The sequence below is a fragment of the Myodes glareolus genome, chromosome 18 (assembly GCF_982192425.1).
Source record: "Myodes glareolus chromosome 18, mMyoGla1.1, whole genome shotgun sequence".
Classification (NCBI taxonomy): Eukaryota; Metazoa; Chordata; class Mammalia; order Rodentia; family Cricetidae; genus Myodes; species Myodes glareolus.
Genome location: NC_142043.1, coordinates 60,794,622 through 60,816,532, shown reverse-complemented (window position 1 = coordinate 60,816,532; position 21,911 = coordinate 60,794,622).

Sequence of the window (21,911 nt, the reverse complement as noted above, 5' to 3'; positions counted from 1 at the left end):
TTTCTGCTAGGTGGAATCTGAAAGCCTCAGGCTGGTTCTTCACGGAGATCTCGATCGTCTCTTTTCCTCACTCCTCGGCACCTTCAGAGAATACACCCTGTGGCTTGGACATAAATCACCCCGCGGTATACAAACCACAGAATCCCTTGAGTGATGGAAGAGCATCCGGGCTCACGGGCTGCAATGCCAGAAGCAGCCAGCAGAGGCTGCTGCTACATAAACAAGAAGCTCTGGGGGCGGGGAATGACCATTGACCCATCTGAGCTCAGAACTGGTCTCTAGTAGAAGAGACAAGAAACTTTTACCACAATCAACAGTTCTCTTCATGTCTGTTTCGTGACATTGAGTTTAACCAGGGTTGTCTGATTTGAACATGGATTTGGGGCCCAGTGGGCTCAGAATACATACCCAACAGGGCAACTAGAGAGTTCTTTGACCCACGACCTGTCAATGGCCAACAGTTCCGCAGTCAGGGAAAAGGCTCTACAAGCTCCTCCACTTCCGTGACTGCTGACAAGGTCTATCATGTTGTAGGCCAAGCGCAGGAAACTTTGTTGTAGTTCATGACTGTGGCAATTCTAAGACTCTAGAGAGAGTAAAATCTTTCTAAACTTATCTGAGAATTTCGTACGTGAGACATTGTATTTTCATTCAACCCTCCTTTCCTCCATCCCAACTCACCCAGCATCTGCACCCCTTCCTGAATTCATGACCTCTTCTTTAATTCAAGTATAAAAACAGTTGGAATCTATAGTCTATAGTAACAACATATCAGTAATATGTTTTCCTCTAGGACCGAGGACCTCTCCAGTCATGGGTTCGTGGCTAGGTGATGTGGGAGTCTCCTCTGTGTGCTGTGATTACCATTAATGAATAAAGAAACTGCCTTGGCCTGTTGATAGTGCAGAACTTAGGTAGGTGGGGAAGACAGAACTGAATGCTGGGAGAAGGAAAGCAGAGAGGGAGACGCCATGGATCCACCATCGGAGATAGACATGCTGAAACTTTGCTGGTAGGCCATGACATCGTGGTGATACACAGATTAATGGAGATGGGTTAAATTAATATGTAAGGGTTAGCCAATAAGAAGTTAGAGCTAATGGGCCAAGCAGTGATTTAATTGATACAGTTTCTGTGTGGTTATTTCAGTTTTGGTCTTCCTGGACAAACAAGCTTCTCCTGCAACAGCTAGGTTTATAGTACTAGGCATGAGTTCCTGACATTGAATGAGTATTAGGCCCAAATAAATAATTATTGATTATACTCAAGATAAAACTTTCATTAATGTATTGTTGAAAAATATTGCATTGATTCAGTCATGGTTCTTGGACTTTTGTGTGTGTGTGTGTGTGTGTGTGTGTGTGTGTGTGTGTGTGCAACATAAATATGACCACACTGAACCTGACACAAGAGAAAGTGGGAAGTATCCTGCAATGCATGGGCACAGGAGACCACTTCCTATGTATAACCCCAGTAGCACGACAATAAGAGCAACAATGAATAAATGGGACCTCCTGAAACTGAAAAGCTTCTGTAAAGCAAAGGACACTGTCAGTAAGACAAAAAGGCAACCAAGTGAATGGGAGAAGATCTTCACCAACCCCACATCAGACAAAGGTCTGATCTCCAAAATATATAAAGAACTCAAGAAACTGGACATTGAAATTCTAAATAACCCAATTAAAAAATGAGGTACTGAACTAAACAGAAAATTCTCAACAGAAGAATTTCAAATGACCAAAAGATACTTAAGGACATATTCAACTTCTTTAGCTATCAGGGAAATGCAAATCAAAACAACTTTGAGATACCATCTCACACCTGTCAGAATGGCTAAAATCGAAAACACCAATGATAGCTTATGCTGGAGAGGATGTGAAGTAAGGGGAACACTCATCCATTGCTGGTGGGAATGCAAACTTGTGCAACGACTTTGGAAATCGGTATGGTGGTTTCTTGAAAATTGGGAGTCAACCTACCTCAGGATCCAGCAATACCACTCTTGGGAATATACTCAAGAGATGGCCAATCATACTACAAAAGCATTTGTTCAACTATGTTCATATAAGCATTATTCGTAATAGCCAGAACCTGGAAACAACCTAGATGCCCCTCAATGGAAGAACGGATAAAGAAAGTGTGGCACATCTACACATTAGAGTACTACTCTGCAGTAAAAAACAATGACATCTTGAATTTTGCATGCAAATGGGTGGAAGTAGAAAACACTATCCTGAGTGAGATAACCCAAAAACATGAATATGATATGTACCCACTCATTAGTGGATTTTAGCCATAAACAAAGGATATTGAACCTATAGTTCATGATCCTAGAGAAGCTAAGTAATAAGGTGAACCCAAAGAAAAACATATATAGATCCTCCTGGAAATTGGAAGCAGACAAGATTGCCAGGCAAAAGCTGGGAACATGGGGGCAGGGGAGGTAGAGGGAAGGGGAGAGGGGGAGAAGAGGGGAGAAAGGGAGGGTGGGGGAGAGTTGGGGGAGTGGGATGGTTGAGATGGAGGAAGGACTGATATGGGAGCAGGGAAGAATATATCTTAACTGAGGGAGCGATTGTGGGGTTGGCAAGAGGCTTGGTTCTGGAGGGATTCCCAGGAGTCCATGGGGATGACCCCAACTAGGACCCTGAGCAGAGGAGGAGAGGGTGCCTGAACTGGCCTTGTCCCGTAGGCAGACTGATGACTATCTTGAATATCACCATAGAACCTTTGTCCGGCAACAACAGATGGAGACAGAGACAGAGACCCACATCGGAGCACTGGACTGAGCTCCCAAGGTTCAGTGGAAGAGCGGACGGAGGGAGAACATGATCAAGGAAGTCAGGACCATGAGGGGTTTGCCCACTGAGACAGTGTGCCTGAGCTAATGGGAGCTCTCCAACAACAGCTAGACTGGGAATGAATGAGCATGGGATCAAACTGATCCCTCTGAATATGGTTGACAGTTGGGGCAGACTGAGGGGCCAATGACAATGGCACTGGGATTTGTCTCTACTGCATGTACTGGCTTTTTGGGATACTATTCTCTTTGGATGCATACCTTGCTCAGCCTGGATGTAGTGGGAAGGGCCTTGGACTTCCCACAGGACAGGGTGCCTTGCCCTCTCTTAGGACTGGAGGGGGTTGGAGGAGAGCATGGGGGGAGCAGGAGGAAAGTGAGGGGAGGAGAGGAAGTGGGGATTTTGATTGGTATTATTTTTAAAGTAGTAAAAAAAGAGCACTGGCTGCTCTTCCAGAGGACCTGGGTCCAATTAACAGCACCCACATGGCATCTCAGTTCCAGGGGATCTGACACCCTCACACCAATGCTCGTAAAATAAAGTTTAAAAAACGTTCAGACTATTCTATGAGAGATATTCCTATTTTGAAGATGAGAAGCAAGAGACTCAGAGAGGTCAAACACTGCAGACTAAGTAGCAATGCAAATCCTGATGCTGCTACTAAGTCTATCAGTTTCCACAAACCATACCTTTGAAAAATGATTTTTGCGTTTAGTTAGTTTTATGGGTGCTTTGTCTGCATGTATGTATGTGCACAATCGCATGTCTTGTGTCCATGGAAGTCAAAAGAGGGTATTGAATTCCCACAGAACTGGAGTTATAGACAGCTGCAAGTCACCATATGGCTGCTGGGAACTGAACCCCAGTCCTCTGCAAGAACAATACCAAGAACTTTTAGTGCTGACCCTGACAATATAATTTCTTCAGCCTAACAATATAATTTCTTATTATACTATTAAACCTTGCCTTCACCTCTTTAAAGTCAAACTGTTGCCCTAGTATGTTGTGTTTTCTAGGCAGGTCACTGTGCAGCGCTGCTTATGTGGTAAGAACATGTCTCATGTGAAGGCAGCCTGCATCCTCTGTGGCTACCTGAAGCTGCTGCCTATGTTCCTCATGGTGATGCCAGGGATGATCAGTCAGATTCAGTACACAGGCAAGCCATGAGTGCATGCATCCTCTTCTCCTACACTTGATGTCTGTGGTTTTCAAGACAAGAGCAACTTTGATAGGTTAGAATGGAGGGAGGTGCTGCTGAGAGGGGGGTCAGAGAGGGACCACTGGGCAAATCTGGTACTCTTTGTATCACTTCATACATTCTGCCTGTTTGAAACTATGTGTCCTGTTTCCCATGAGTGGATTTGATGTAAGATAGTACAGAAGTGTACTGGCTAATGAAGTGGAATTGAGCACGGATGTGACAGCTGACCCTTTGTGATTGGGTGTGGCGCTGTCTTCGACCAAGGTCTTGGAGGCACAGGTTCACATCTTGGTCCCTGAGAGAACTTGAAAACGGAATCCCTTTTCAATATTTTGGGGAAATTAATTTCTGGGTCAGGTGAGAATTCCCAAGTAAAATGAGAATAACTACTGCTGAGTTATTTTCTTAAAACATTGCTTTTTCCTTTATTACAAAAAGTAAAGGAAACACAGTCAGTCTCTTCTGATGAGTGGAAGACACTTCCGCTGTCATCGTACCACACAGCACTCACTGCGCTTTCCCAGTCAGGCATAAATATATGAAGTTCAAAGTTCAGTATCCAATTTTTAAGGTGATTATAGCTTCTCCTATCTACGGTCTTGCCTCTTACCTCTGTCCTGTCTGCAGACTGTACTGAGTTGAGCCCTGCTCACTGAACTGTCTCTCCTCAGCTAAGGTGGCCTGCGTTGTACCTTCTGAGTGTGTGAAACAGTGCGGCACTGAAGTTGGCTGCACCAACTACGCCTACCCTACGCTGGTGCTGGAATTGATGCCTGATGGTTAGTCAACGTCCATACCATGTCTTAGATGGAAACTAAGGCTCTGAGGAAGGATTGGGGATTCAGTCCTAGTCATCAGGTGTCTCTTGAGAGTCAGTCTACCAGTCACACTGACTGGGTCTGGAGATTTCAGAGAGGAGCTGACGTCTGTTAGAGGATACTGCTTAGGGTGAAGACTGACTTCCAGCTCCGTTAACATTAAATGATTTGTTACCCAAGGAAAAGGTTGCAAAGCTGCAAATGTGCAAACTCGGGAGACTAGAAGTTAGCTTTACCTTGACGTCTTTAAAACAATACCCCTCAATTTACATGCTTCATGCCTATGTGTGTGCGCCAGTTCTTAGGCATAGCTTTGGTTTTTATAACTCATCAACAAAGTACACACAATTGCCCTACACTGTGGAACTCATTGCAGTTTTGCAGTCTAGATAACAGGCTGCGTGAGGTTCAGATTGTTAGAATTTCCAGAAGTTGCTGTGGGCCACACGAACAGAGCAAATACAAAGCTGATAAGTCACCAAATGGTCTGGGGTCTTGGCTGACACTTTCCTTCTCCTTGCCATATACAAGCTTATTCAAGATAAAGGAGCTATAACCCACAAACTCCAAGTAGTGCGCATGCCGTTCTACCTGGTACTGGGAGACCTGGGGCCATTACTAAAGGATGGAAGTAGCTGAAGTGTGAAGCTCCCACAGTGATTCAAAACCATCAGCTTTGCCCACAAAGGTTTGTCAGCCATATTTCCGGCTAACTCTCCTCCTATCCAGTTCTCAAAGCCATCGGGAAGCCAAGTACCGCGCCAGCACGGTCTGGAACCACGAGTCTCGGCGGAGGGTGTCCAGGTTGAATGAAATCCACAGAGCACGAGGTTGAGGTGAAACAGCAGCTCCTTTATTGTTCTGCTGGGGCTAGCTTTTATACCATGGCACCAAATGGGGAAGGGGCTGCGAAGGGACTGTCACCTGACCCAAGGAGGAACTCTTACCTGACCCCAGTAGAGGTCAAGGACTGATCACATGCACTCCACCTTCACCTGTCCCCAGTAGGGACTATCACCTGACCCCAGCAGGGATCAAGGAATAATCACGTGCACTCAAACTTCCTCATCCAACTCCAGGAGCAGAGGGAAGTTAAGATTCTTTGCAGATAAGCACCTCAAATGGGGGCAGGGAGATATAACTCGGGGTAGCAATTCCCACAATTCCCCCAACTTTATTTTATAATGAGGGGTCCTGTCTTAGGTCCTGCAAGGGAAGTACCTTCCCTTACCCGTCACTGGGCCCCCGATACCCTGTCTTAGGCGGGAGGGTCACCCCACAGGTTGCCCGTCCTTGGAGACCCTCATTTTTTCAGCATCTGCAGCCATATCTCATGACTTCCGGGAGAGTCATGGGCCAGACTGAGTAACACCTGACGGTGAACAAGCTCAGTCTTGGTGAAGGTGTTTAGAAGTCGTTTTAAGAGGAGCAGACCTACTGCTACCCTACCCCTACTAGTCCCAAGATCCCCAGGGACAAGGCACCTCCCCATCGCTGTGCCCAACCACCAATCTGGGCCATGGCATTCCACCATCCCTCAGCAGATATAGGTTTAACATGGGTTTCATTAATTGCAATAATCTGATGTACCAAAGAGTGGGTAAAGTTTACAAAGGAATCATTCCAAGGCCCTCTAAGGTAAGCATTAAGGCGTTGCACCTCAAAGGACACATTTTTCACTTTCATAAGGGTCACACAGGCAGAATGATAGAAATGAGAACAAGAAGCTTGTTGCACCATCCATAACACATTAATCTGTTCCTGCAATAAGGCTGTTTGCTGATTTAAATTTAGCATCCCTAATTGAATATGTGAGTCCATGGTATTTTGAGTCTCTAAGGCCTGGGTAACACGGGCAGCAAGAGTGTTAACAGTCTCTGCAGTCGCTGCATTCTGGGACATGGTGATTCCCGCAATGGTGGCAGCTGTGGCTGATATGGCGATGGCTGCGATGACTGCGGCGGTGATTCTGAAGTCTCTTCTCTCTCGATACAAGATAAGCTCTCGTCCATCATGTGGGTCTTCTACCACCAGGGGAACCAGAGCAGGAATTCTCACCATCAGCACAGACTCATCAGTCGGGGACCAGCAGTTGCTCAAAAAGCAGGAGTGGCATCAGTATGGGTGGATTCCTCACCAGTGCCCATCTCAGGGCTCCCTCGATGTTCTTCACTTGAATCCATATTGTCAGGACCAGTAGGGCCTGGCTCCACTAGCCGAACATTCTGCTCCGGCACCCAGATGGGTTTTTTGGTTCCTGGAGGGAAAACACAAACGGCCCCCCTCACCCTAGCCAACATGGGTGTGGGTGACTGTCACTGTCCTGTGATACTATCCTTCCATCTAACCCAACCCAGATTGGGAAGGTTTCTGCCAATGTCTCTCCATTGCTGATAGACCTTGCTTATCTACTGTTAAAAAATTTAAAATGTATAAAATTGTAGATAACTGGGCATTTGGGGAGGTGATATACTCCCCCTTCTTTATTTTACAAAAAAATTGTTTAAGGGTAGCATGCGTGCGCTCCATTACGGCCTGTCCTGTGGGATTATGTGGAATTCCAAAGGTATGTGTAATTTGATGTTCTTGACAAAATTTTGCAAACCTTTGGCTGGTATAAGCTGGTCCATTGTCTGTTTTGAGAAAATCTGGAATGCCCATATAAGCAAAAGCCTGTAGACAATGAGCAATAACGTCCTTAATCTTTTCTCCTGAATGTAGGGAGGCATAAATTACCTTGGAATAAGTGTCTACAGAAACATGTAAAAATTTAAGTCTGCCAGCTTGAGACAAATGGGTAACATCCATCTGCCAAAGGTGGTTAGGACGGAGGCCTCGAGGATTAACACCTTCATTGGGGGCATTATGAAATGGAGCACAAGCTGGACATTGGGATGTGATTTGAGTAGCTGTAGCTAGAGTACAGCCAGAGTGAAACTTTAGAGAAGAGGCATTTAAATGATACTTTTCATGAAGATGACGGGCTCGTTGTTCCTCAGAGAGGAACAATGCCATTGGGCGGGTGAGGGAATCTGTAAGCTTATTTCCCTCTGCCAAGGGCCCTGGCAGATCAGTATGGGCCCGAATGTGGCCAACAAAGGCAGGAAACACTCTTTGGCATATAAGACTTTGCAGCTGAACCAAAAGGTGGAAAACCTGAGAGGTAGGTAATATATATGGTGAGGTTTCCAATGGCCCAACAATCCCTGCCACATATATACTATCAGTATACAAATTGAAGGGTTGATCCTTAAAAAGAGAAAAGGCCATAAGGCAGGCTGTGAGTTCTGCAGCTTGGGCAGAAATCGGACCTAGGGGCTGCTTTTCTTTAATTGAACCAGAGACCACCACTGCATAGCCCTTGGAAGAACCATCAGTAAACATTGAACGCACTCCCTTAAGGGGGGAAGTTTTAATAATTCTTGGAAAGATAACAGGATGATTCTTAAAAAATGAAATTAAACGAGAATCAGGATAATGGTTATCAAAATTGGCTCCAGTGGTTGTGATGAACAAGGTCCATCCATCTTGAACCCTCTGTAGCCTTGTTATTTCCTCTTTTTGATAAGGGATTAGAAATTTATTTGGGATCCTGCCAAAAACTTGTAAACTAAAATCATATGCCTTCCATAGAAGCTGTAGCACCATTTCATAATATGGGGTCACTACCTTCTTAGGGGAAGCGGGTAGATGTAACCAATAAATGAGTCCCCCTTGCCAAAAAAACGCCAGTAGGTGAAAATTGTGAGCTTGGGACGAGCCCCTAAATTCTGAGAGGAAACTCTGTCCCATGACTCATTTGCCCCTCCCTGTTTGGAGGCTTTTTCTTTTTAATCTTTCGCTCCTCTACCTTACCGGGCTGAGCTAGCTTAGTTGCTTTTAAAGCCTGCTTAACCCGGACTTTGTAAGCAAAGCATCCCTGATCAGTCCCCAAAGGGAGAATGTGGCAATTGGCAGGACTTCAGGCCCCTCCTTTCTCAAAGTTTTTTGAAGATCCCCACGAACTTGTTCCCACTCAGAAATATTGAGGGCTCCACTGGTGATGAACCAGGGACTCCACGTTTCTGTAGTTTTAAGAAAATCATCCAAAGTCTTAGTCTTTACAGCTGTTCCTTTCAACAACCTCGTTAACTCTGATTTACCCGGGGTATTCCCCATTTCTTAATTATCTCTTATCTCTTAATTATCTCAAGTATCTCTTATTTCTTAATTATATCTTAATCCCCAATACATCCTGGCCGGCTACAGGATGACCCAGTCCACTTTCCTCACCTTTCCGATCTCGGTGGGGACCTCCAATTACCGCGCCAGCACGGTCTGGAACCACGAGTCTCGGCGGAGGGTGTCCAGGTTGAATGAAATCCACAGAGCACGAGGTTGAGGTGAAACAGCAGCTCCTTTATTGTTCTGCTGGGGCTAGCTTTTATACCATGGCACCAAATGGGGAAGGGGCTGCGAAGGGACTGTCACCTGACCCAAGGAGGAACTCTTACCTGACCCCAGTAGAGGTCAAGGACTGATCACATGCACTCCACCTTCACCTGTCCCCAGTAGGGACTATCACCTGACCCCAGCAGGGATCAAGGAATAATCACGTGCACTCAAACTTCCTCATCCAACTCCAGGAGCAGAGGGAAGTTAAGATTCTTTGCAGATAAGCACCTCAAATGGGGGCAGGGAGATATAACTCGGGGTAGCAATTCCCACAGCCAAGAGCTTCTCCACCAAAGAAAGATGGCTTATTTCCACTCTCCCAAAGCAGTTCCAGCACATGACATTGAAATAATATTTAGCATTGAACTGATACTAAGCTGAACCTGAGCAATGGACTTCGGGTTTGCATTATAAATCTAGATATTTACATTTCTTTAACTAATTTTATATCATAGATGCTAACCAGTCATGTGATAGCTTTGTATTTTTAAGATTAAACTCTCGAATTGAAAGTTGAATATTTCACTATCATTTTTTTAACATTCAAGTATGGTTAATTTAATTAAACCTTGTTATAAATATTCTGTAATGATGTATTCACTTTCCGTGAATTATCACTGTATCCAACACATGCTGAACCTTTACTGTGTTTCAATAACTTTCTAAGCTTTTGTGAGGTTTGACTGATTAAATCTCTAAGAACCTTTAAAAGTAAAGTGATAGTGTACATTGATAATTACATGAACTGTTAACTCTGTGAGTGACAGTTTTGTCTTTCCATGACTCTTTGATGTAGCAAACCACTCATAAGCCATGACATCCCGTCTAACCAGGCTTCACCTCTCCTGACCTCCAGGACTTCGAGGCCTGATGCTGTCAGTCATGGTGGCCTCCCTCATGAGCTCCCTGACCTCCATCTTCAACAGCTCTAGCACCCTCTTCACCGTGGACCTCTACACCAAGATGAGGAAGAAGGCGTCTGAGAGAGAGCTCCTGATAGCTGGACGGTGAGGGAACCTGGTCTTGGCCTAGGACTCCTCTGAGGAGGGTGGACAGACAGGAACTACAGATCCTGGTCTCTGGATTTGAGGAAACTAACAGTGAGGTTCTACAGTGTGGAAGAATCATCAAGGAGTGTTCAACCTTTCTCTTTACGAACACAAACATTAGAGCCATATTTTTAAATGAAGTAGGTTTTTTTTCAGACTTCCACTAACTGATTATTACTTGTTTCTCCCCCTCTTCATTGTCCTTACACCATATCTTCATAAAACTCCATCCAGGTTCTTGTTCTGCCTGTTACAAATGTTACCAGTCATATATACCTTTAAAATCAGCAATTCACCAGCCCTAGTAGGTTCCAGGGCCAGAATTCTTTTACCCCATAGAAAATCAGAGAAGGGTTTTCACAAACACACACAGATCATTGGGAGTGGCTAGCACATGTCTGGTAAACTCCTTAATGGAGAAAGTGAAGAAAGGAATTAAATCATCAGGGAATTCTACAGGGGAAGGTTAGTGTGCTACGCTATATTTTTAGGTGGTTAGTAAAGGTTTATTTTCAGTAAAATTATGAATAGGGCACAGATTGTTTAAATCAGTGTGCTGCCTTTTTCCTCCCAGCAAGCATAGAGGTTACCAGGTAACTAGGCAATCTAGCGGAAGCTCTTGATCAGATAGCACATACACCAGATGCTGAAAGCCTAGGTCTGGAGTTATATTTACCGCTCTAAGCGAAGAAGAGACCCAGGCCTCTAAATGATCAGTTCCGGGCTATGCTGTTCCCAGCTGTTCTGATCGTGGGTGTTGTGGTCTTTCTCTGGGTTGCAGGTAATTACCTCTTCTGCTGTCTTGAGAGTCCAGAACTAAAATCACCAGTAAACTGAGGTGAAAGTGAGCACAAGGAGTTAGGAATCTTTTAAGTGAGGTAAAACCAGAGCAGCAGCTTGGCAGGAAGTAATTCTATGTCCTTGGAGATCTGCGAATATCTTAGAGGGGATGCTCTATGCCTGGACCCTAAGCACTGACCAAAGGCCTGCTGGATAAAGATAATCACAGGAAGGCAGATCTCTGTGTTTACCTAGGACAGAGGAACAAAGGCCTGGCAGTGGGAAACTGTTCTGAACTAGGGAATTAATTCCCAAATATGTAGCAGAAAGGGAGTTAGCTACAGTGAAAATCTACAGCAAAGGACAGCCACTCATTCACAAAGTAATAACACAAAAAAGCCTTGCCTTTTGGTTTAAAAACTTTTACCAAAGCCATAGACTTTGATAAATCACTCATGAAAAGATGACTGAGCGATTACTGTATAATGTTGTGGCTTGTAGCAATATACCTAGAATGGGTTTTATCAGTGTTAGTGTATGTGAACATATACTTCTATCAAGAAGACTGGTGTGTGTGTGTGTGTCTTTTATTCTCTACCAATTGATATTAAAAAAAATTCAATAGTCTTGATTAAAAAGAAACGTGGGAAAGGATATTGAAAGAAAAGACATTATAACTTTAGCAAAAATAACTACATAAATAGTGAGGATAACTCTAAATGAAGTTAAAGTGATCAAATAGCAGATCCATCCTTTTTCCTTTACACTACACGAATTGAGCACTATACCCGTGTGTGTCTCCTAGGGAGAAAACAGATCACTACATCTGTGTGGCTTGGCAGTTGAAGTTTATTTTGAAGTCACTGGGAAACTGAACTCTCTCATTCTCTATAGATTCCACCTTGAGGAAACCTGGGGGGTGGGTGCCCCAGTTCTTCCAGGGTGGAGAACCCTCCATCTGGCAGACAAGTGTAGCATTAGAAGAGGTCCGGCCGCTCTACAGTCACACTCTCTGTAAGGGGAATAGACGGCATGTTTAAAATACGGTGCTGTTGTGGCAATAGCAACAATAACTTGGACACATTAGCCCCTTGGCATGGACAGCCAAACACTGCCCTAGTCCCGGTCTTAACTCTTTACAAATAAAGTAAGGGACAGAGAGAAATTAGGCCTCTGAGTCTCTTGGTGGAGAAGATGCTGGCTTGAATTCCATGAGGCTCAAGATGAAGTGGTCCCAGTAAAAACTAAGGGCACAAATCCTGTTAATATTTCAATGATTAAATTAATGGTTTTCCCCTATGTTATCTAGAGCCTACAATTTCACAGAATAAAAAAAATTAGAAAACCATAGATTTTAAAATATCTTAATGAAGCTGGGCGGTGGTGACGCATGCCTTTAATCCCAGCACTTGGGAGGCAGAGGGAGGTGGATCTCTGTGAGTTCGAGGCCAGCCTGGTCTACAAGAGCTAGTTCCGGGACAGGTTCCAAAGCTACAGAGAACCCCTGTCTCAAAAAAAAAAAAAGAAAAAAAGAAAAAAAAAAGAAAGAAAGAAAAAAACTTAATGAGATTTACGATTCTGTGAGGAAAAAAAAAACAATTAACAACCAAACAACCACCTTCTCTATCGTAACACCATAAGTTCTGGGAGTCAAAGGCAGAATGAAAAGATACAGCAACAGGTATGGATGCACGTGTCCTGATGAAGTTGTGGTATAGAGCCCAATGGCCCCTGGTGAAGGAACCATAGGAATATGTTCTTATGGTAGGATTGGCATTCATGAGTCTATGTTTTTATTTAGTATTCACATCATTTTCCTACCATGCTACTTGTCATCCTCTTACGTGTCATGAGTGTCATGTGACCCATTAGTCCAGTTATTCCCAAACAGACAATTAACATTTGCATGACCAAGCATCCACTTTTAGGTATCTTGAGGCCCCTGTTTGCCTCTGTCCTCCTGACAGCTGGTGTACGAGAGTACATGCTGAACAGGAGATGGTACTTCTGTCAACAACATAACCACATTAGCACGAAAAAACACGTGAGAGCGAGGCAAGCTAGAGAGCCGGGAGAGGTGAAGCAAGCTTGCTTGTCTGTCATTTTTTATCGGTTGTGCAGTGGCTGCACCTGATCCAATCACTACCTCACCTGCTGGTCTTGCTTTGAGAGCTCTCTCCTACACCATCTGAAACACACATGGAAAAGTGGAAATCAAGAACAGCTCCCAGATGCTATCTAAGTGTGATGGATCCAGAAAAAGAGTTTATTACAAATGTTTATCAATACAAAAGCAACTATTAGAGCAGATGAAAGCAATCATGGGGTAGCACTAACAATGTACGATAGGACAATGGATGTAGCCGAGGTCCTGCACAACTAAGTCCATGCCTTTCCTGACGTCTCGAATCCAGAGATAGGAGTCTAAGAAGACTACTTGGAGTCATAAACCAACACGAGAATTAAAAACAGAAATAATTCAAAATGGTTGGTGTGTTTTGGTAAGAAAGTCTGTGGGACACCTTTCCTTTTTAACCTGTAATGTCCTGCAGCAGCTAGGTTTTTAAACCATACATTAAACAAGGTATCACTGAATCATTGTAATCTCTTCCCAGCATTAATGAACGTGTGTGTTGCCTCTGGTTAGCTGTACTGCCTGTGCTGGAGCCTTTGGAGCAACACAGAAGAGCGTATTGACTTAGATGCAGGGGAGGAAAGTCATGAAGAAGTTGGTAGTGCTCTTGAAGAAGGTAATCTCAGGCTTACGTTTGTTTTAGTGTAAGAACACTGTGTACAGTTTGGCCATGTGGGCTTTTATGGGTAGTGTTTGTTTACTTCTGAGATTTAAATGTATATTTAGTGTATAACTAAAGATTTAAAAACATGGTCTCAACATCCAAGACTATTGATCATTAAATATGAGATCCATTTATTCATCTGCAGTCCATCTACCCATCCATCCATGAAACTGAGTACAGGCTGTCAAATAACAATTAGTTACAGACCACCCTGTCTAATTACATATTGTGCTCAACAAATCAGTCTCGACTGATCATGCCTGGGTGTCTGACACAGTCTCCTCTCCACCCTTATTCCTCACTATTCTTCCTAACACCTCTTCTATTCTAGGCAGGCAGATTCCTTCACTGGTCCTGATTGAGACTAATCTAGTCTATTCGTTATCAATAAACTAACTTTCAGGTTTGTTTCTCTTTATTATTATCCCAGTACAAAAAGGGGGAAGAAGGCAATAGACTGCTTTAACACAACACAAAGGACAACCAGAACAGTTGTTTGTTTCAGTACTTTGAGACATCAAGCCATTAATTCCTGAGTAAAGCCTACATTGTTTGGAACAGGGAACACACCATAGACCAAGTATCCTGCAGGCAGCCACTCCCTAAGTCAAACCTCCTATTTCAAAAGAAGGAGCAGAAGTATGCTTGAATTCTCTGACCTTTGCTCAGGTGGAATGGATCCTTATCTATGGACCGTCTTAATGTTCAAAACACCAAAGTAACCACACCCTAGGTCAGAATATCTTATTTTGTAGCCACGCCTGTTTTCAACAGCTTTAAAAGAGCAAAAATAAGCTCAAATTCTCTGACCTTCAGACAAGGTGGAATTGTAATGGATTAAGTAAAAATGCTGTGGATCCCTGAGTGGCTGTAGCAACATAAACGCTGTGGGTCCCCAAGCAAACAGCTGCAGTGGGCAGTGGGTCCCCGAGAGCAGCCAGTCCCAGGCAGGGAAGGCACAGTCTCCCGAGTGGCTGCAGCAGGCCACGAGTCCCAGGCAGGGAGCCATGTGGCGGATGAGAGACCTCCATGGGGCAGCCAGTCCCACTTGGAGAGACAGACAGATGGGCATGCCATGAGACCATGCTGCAGGTCTCTGAAGGCGGCTGGTCCCAGGCAGGGAGGCACATGGCAAACAAGAGACAGACAAATAGGCACACCATACAGAGTGAGGTTGGATATTTATTTAGTGGGTTATGGAAGGGAAGGGGAGAAGGGCGAAGAGCAGAGAGACAGAGAGAGGAGAGAGGAGAGAGGGAAACAAAAGGGGGGAAGGGGAGAAGTGGGGAGAGACAGAAGCTGCCTCTTCGAGAGGGAGACAGAAAAGAGAGAAGGGACTCAGGCTGGAAGCTGAAGATCAGCCTGTCTCAGCAAACAGGGGAGGGAATGGGTGTGGCTAGTCTCTAAAAGGGACAGGACAGATCATTACAGGAACAGGCTTGCATTTTGGGGTCTCCACACAGTCTGTACCATTACCATGTACTTGACCTGTACTAGAACTAAATGACTTTTTCAAAAGACTATAGATGCTTGAAACACACATAGGAGGCCCTCTCCCATCCACCCCTACTGCCATCATTACACCTACCAGCCCATTTCCAGACACTAGCTGCTATACAGGGCTTGTCTATTAAGTCCACCTTCCCCTCTCTCATGAGGGATGTCCAAGAAAATACAAATTTGTAGCTGAGTGAAACAATAAAGACAATCCAAGATTTGAAGTCTGAATTCAGTAAAGAAATGATACAGAGAACTCAAGTGGAAATGAAGGTCCAATTAAACTAACTAGAAAACACAAGGGAAACTTTAGAAATAGGATAGGTCAAGTAGAAGGAAGAATATCAGAACACGAAGATAAAGTAAAGGAATTAGACCACATAAACAAAGAATATGAAAAAAGATTAAGCACAGGAAAGAAACATGCAGGAACTGTGGGACACCATGAGAAGGTCAAATCTTCAAATTATAAACACAGATGAAAGTGAAGAGTCCCAGGTCAATGGCATAATGGCATAGACTGTACCTTCAACAAGATTGTGCTGGTTGGTTTTATCATTATTGTTTTGTTAACTTGACACAAGTTAAGAGTTATCTGGGAAGAGGAACCTCACAAGAGAAAGTTCTTCCATCAGATTGACTGTAAGCAAGTCCAAACTACATTTTCTTGATTAATGATAGATAATGGCAGGTCTAACATATGGCAGGGAGTGGTGTCACTCCTGGACAGGTAGTGCATTGTATAAGAAAGTAGAATTACCAAACCATGAGAAATATTCCAGTACCCATCATTCCTTTGTAGTCTGACCTCCTTCAGTGATACAGTGTGGCCTGAGAGTTGTAAGATAAAATAAACCCTTTCCAACCCAAGTTGCTTTTAGTCTGGATTTTTTAATCACAACAAAAGAAATGCTAATTAAGACAAAGTTCATAGAAGAAAATTTCCCCCAAACTAATGAAAAATATACTCAGACAGACAGAAGAATCACACAGAATAGCAAATACAGAAGAGCAGAAGAGAAACTCCATATCATATCATAGTTAAAAACACTAAATATACAGAACAAATGGGGTATTGAAAACTGCAACAACAACAAAATACAACTCATAGATAATGGAAACCCATTATATATAAATAACAACTGAAACTTTGAAAGCCAGAACAACTTTGGGCAATGCACTACAAGTTCCATAAGACCATGGGTGCCAACCTAGACTACTATGGCAAGCAAAACTATCTGCCATAGTTGAAAGAGAAAGAAAAAATTTTCCATGATGCAAATATGCTAAAAGAATTCATATTGAGCAGACTGACCTTAAACAAGACACAGAAACCAATGCTCTAGAGTGGAGAGAAATGAACTCAGTCAAGAGACTGTAGAAAGAAAATAAATGAAGAAAGAAAATTACTGAAGCAGTATACAAGGAAGAACACAATGAGCAAAAGGCAAGCAACAACAAAATGACTGCAGTCAACACTTGCCTTTCAATAATAACATTAAATATTAATGACTTCTATTTTCCAAATAAAAGACAAAGGCTAGCTTAATGGATTAAGAAACAAAATCCATGTTATGCTGTTATAGGGGGTCACTTGTTTGTTTCCCAGCCACCCAGCAGCTCAGACTCGAAAAAAAAAAAATCACACAGAAACCATATTATTTGTAATACTGTTTGGCCAATAGCTTAAGCATATTTCTAGCTCACTCTTACATCTTAATTTAACCCATTTCTATTAATCTGTATATTGCCACAAGGCTGTGGCTTACCAGGTAAAGTTCCAGCTTCTGTCTCTAGTGGGACTACATGGCTTCTCTCTGACTCTGCCTTCTTTCCCCCAGCATTCAGTTTGGCTTTCCCCACCTACCTATATTCTGCCCTGAGCAGGCCTAAGACAGTTTCTTTATTAACCAATGGCATTCACAGAATACAGAGGGGAAATCCCACATCACCTCCCCTTTTCTGTCAAAATAAAAAGGAAGGTTTTAACTTTAACATAGTAAAATTACAGATAACAAAACATGTGTCAAGCAATAATTATAGTTATAATATTTATATCTCTTTATCTTTTATCATAATTTTAAGGAAAACTATATTATTACTATCTATTCTTCAACTCACTCAAAGATTCCAGAAGGATATAATATTACATAAGTAAACAGAAAGTGCAATGTAAGCATCTTCCAAAACTCTAGAATTGACAGAGACATCTCACTGCCTGGACAGTCACCCTAAGTTCTTCTGTACCATTGGAGCATCCATCTTCAGCCTACAGGCCCATAGTATCCAGCAGACTTTTCCATAAAGCAGAAAATTTTAAAGACAATTCCACCTATATTGGCAGTTTGTCAGTCACTTTCTCTGTGTTCTGCAGAGTGTCTAGTAAAAGGATCATCTCACCTTTAGGCAAGTTCAGCAGTCATTTCTCTGTGGGGCATCAAGCAGTCCAGGCAAGAGCAGTTTCTTACCCAAATGGCTAACCAACCAACACCATAAGGAGCCTCTTCAGTGCCCATCATCCTCTTAAAGATATTAGTGCTGCCAGGAGCAGATGAGTCTCACTGTCATGAAAAGTCCTAAGTTCTTTCACATTTTAAATGCCATATTCTGAAGGCCTTTGGAAGGTTTGAAGAATACCTATCTAACTGAAATGCGTCTCTATATAGCTAGAAAACCTAACTAACATGACTACAAGCTTGACTATTATAGATAAATATCTATTGACCTATATTTCTTAATTATACAGTAAGTCTTTAAATGAGTGGCACAAACATAATACCTTAATCAAGAGCAAAAATATACATATAAAAAAATTGGCCTTAAATTTTTATCAATAAACCAAGATCCATATCAATGCAAAATATCCATCTCTATAGCATAGCCTCCTTTAAATGTAAACAAACATTTATAAAAAATATTTGGGAATATGGGCATAGTTCTCTCCAAACTGGTTCCTGCTTTTTGTTGGGTGAAGTATTTTTTGGGTGTTTATGGTGTCCTTTCAGGAGGTCTTGATCTACAAACCACATTAGTCTGGAATTAATCCACAGGTTCTCATCCTCTGTGGAAACAAAAGCAGAACCTCTTTTACAAAGCAACAAATTCTTAGACCCAAATTTTGAAGTTAAGATACTTTTAGAGTATGGCTTAATTTAACAGTCTCTACAGTGAAATACCTCTCTGTATTTAGTGCATTCACAGTCAAAAAATTCAAAGAAAACACAATAATATACATAATCCAGACTCTGTGCATATTCCATCTTTATATGGCTTATTTTTGTATTACTTTTTCTGCAAGTTTAACATTTATTTTGTTATCTTTACTCCCTTAATCTATGACTGTCTGTACTCTGTCTCTTTAAAGACTTTATTAAACTCTCTATACTCTTTTTCTTCTCTTTCCCAAGCCTATGTACATTTTTAAACACACGGTGTCTCATTTAGAGGTCTTTTATGTCTGAATCCGTCCTTATTGTGTATCTGTAATCCTTTTCTGACCAGGACAACTTCTTAAAATGCTAAGCGCTTCTTAAAAACCTAAGCGGCAGCATTGCTAGGGCAAACATGGCCCTGCTTCTTGCTCCGCCCAGTCCAACATGATGGAAGTCCATTCACTGCCTCTGAGACTGCCAGGAGGGAGCCTTCCTCACCACCTCAACTCTGATAACCTGTTGGTCTATGCTGCCATCAAGTAACTTGCAGCATACTGTCCACAAACCCTATTTAAATGCTCAGCCTCCTGAAAGAGCCAGAGTTTGTGCTGGCAGCACGGCCTAGAAAGTTGCCATTTCAAAACCGTGTGGCTTTTTTTGTGCTACCACTGAATCAGGAAAACTTCTCTTAAAGGAGCTGCAGCATGCTGCCAGCAAGCAAAGCCCATTTGGGGAAAAGAAATGTGGCTGAAGTTTGTCTTTTAGTGTCTAGAATTCCTTTTTAAGCTTTCTCAGATTTTACTTGGATTTAGCTAGCACACGTTAGAGCGTCAATTTGTTGTAGGTGGCTGCTTGTTTGTTTCCCGGCCACCCAGCAGCTCAGACCCAAAAAAAATCATACAGCAACCAAATTATTTGTAATACTGTTTGGCCAATAGCTTAAACATATATGTAGCTCACTCTTACATCATTATTTAACCCATTTCTATTCATCTGTATACTGCCACGAGGCTGTGGTTTAGCAGCATACAGAGGGTAATCCCACATCATTGTGCCTTTAATCTCAACACTCAGGAGACAGAGACAGGCAGATCTCTGAGTGGCCAGCCTGGTCTACAGAGTGAGTTCCAGAACAGCCAGGACTACACAGAGAAACCACTGCCTCAGGAGAAAAAAGAATTAAAAAAAAGAAAAGAAAAAAGAAAAGAAGCAAAATCCATCTTTCTGTTTCTACAAAAAAAAATTCATCTTCTCTGTTTCTGTTTTCTTCTTTTTTAAAATAAAAAATGTGGCTTTTTTTATTGAGAGCGATCAGACTTTTTATACCCTTATCTGAAACAGAATACAGGAATAGAGTGGCAATTGCCAGGACCGACACAGTGACATCTGCAAGCTGTACGGGTTACAGAAGATTAATGTCTAAAACCAATCGTTGAGTCAAGCTTCTAAAGGAACATACAGAGAATCACAAAGCAGCATGAACACTCCAATGCCTGAGGGAGAACCTTTGCTTCTCGGGAACTGGAAAACACACAGTGACCCAGGAACCACGGACTCTAACCTGAAAAACCTCTGAGTCATGCATCTCCAGGCAGCTAGAGCAGGCCAACGCCATGACTCCCTGCAGTAGCCTACTGCGACAGATCCTATCCTAGGACACAGATCACAGCAAATAAATACATGTTCTGAGCGCAATGCAATAAAACTTAAAATCAACAGTGAAAAAATATCTAGCAAGTCCACAAAATCATGGAGATTGAACAATTTGTTATTGAATAGTAAATGGGTCAAAGAAGAAATCAAAAGAGAAAATGTGAACATCCTGGAACTAAATGACAATGAAAACCCAAGACAAAAAAAACAAAACAAAACAAAAACAAAAAACTTCTGAGACACATTAAACGCAGACCTATGAAGGGAGAGGTGATGGTGCATAACTTCAATTCCAGCGCTCCAGAGGCAGAGGCGGGTGACCTCGGAGGTCGATGCCAGCCAAGGATACACAGAGAAACACTGTTTGAAAAAAAAAAAAAAAAAAAAAACTAAAATGTGTATGATACAAAAAACAAGAGTCAACCCTATCTTGAGTAAAATGAACAAAAGCTAAGGACATTGTCCTAATTCCAATCCATACTACAAAGCTTGCAGTAATCAAAATGGCAAAGCAGACATATAGACCAATAGAGAACCTAACATTAAACTGACCCACAGGACAGAGGACTTCAGCCCTCCCACACTGGCATCCAAAGCTCTGGTAAATCACCTTGGATCATAGAGTTTATGTGTGTGGAAAACTTGTCTGCTCCGGTTTGGTTTCAGAGTTTTGTAGACCCCAGTTTTTGCACTGCATTCATTGAAGTTGAAGGACCTCTACAATTAATTTTATCATAGGGGAAAAAAATTTTATACACTCCATATAATACTCTGGAAGTGATATTTCTATAGACATTCCAATATAACCACACAATCACACACACACACAGCCTTAGGAACAAAGAATAACCCAACCTTGATAAGATTATAAATTATAGTCCAGTGTAGGAAGGTAGCTCAGTGAAGCACTTACCATTGTATTAACACACAATGCTTCATAATAAAAATGAAGCACTTAGCCTGTAAAAGCTCCAATCTTTTGAGTTAACATGTGCACTTAAAAGTGGTAAAAGTGAAAGGACCCAGCCAGCGGCCTAACAGGCTGTTTGGCCTTCTCTCAGAGACCAGGCTTCCATTTCAGTTTCCTGAGGCTGAGCAAGCAATTTCTGAAAGAGCGGCAAACAAAGGACAATTCCCAACACCCCCACAGCGAAGAGGAGGCCTGGCACATACAGTACCAGACGAGGTCTGAGCCACAGTCAGCAACTCAAGGACAAGGCCTGGGACTTGTCCAAACCTGCTCAAAAATGGAAAACTGTAGATCTGACCAGCCCTACTAGCCCTGGCCAATTAGAACACAAATATGATTGCCATTTGTGTGAGCCAATTCCAGATAAAATGACCTCACTGCCTTCGGACCTCCCTTGTCTAGGCTTAAAAGGAGCCTGCGAGCTCCTCGCAGATCGGCCCCAGCTGGAATAAAGGCTCTCGCTGACTGTGTATGCACACAGGTGGTGGTCTTTTGTGGGACTTCTCCAGGACCCTAACATTGAGAATTAAAAACTTTTAAAAGTTGTGCATCAAAATACTTGGGATTCTGGCAAAGCTGTAAATGGAGATAAGCAAAATCTTGTGTTGTCAGAACAGGGTCCAGGAATGAGAACCCTGAGTGCTTGTGAGAACACTCCCAGAAGTAAGAGTCCTGTGGCCTGTTTCTTCAAAACCGATTGCTCTTCAGATGTCTCCATGCTCCTCCCGGGAGTAACAGAGTCATGAGCTCCCTTCCGA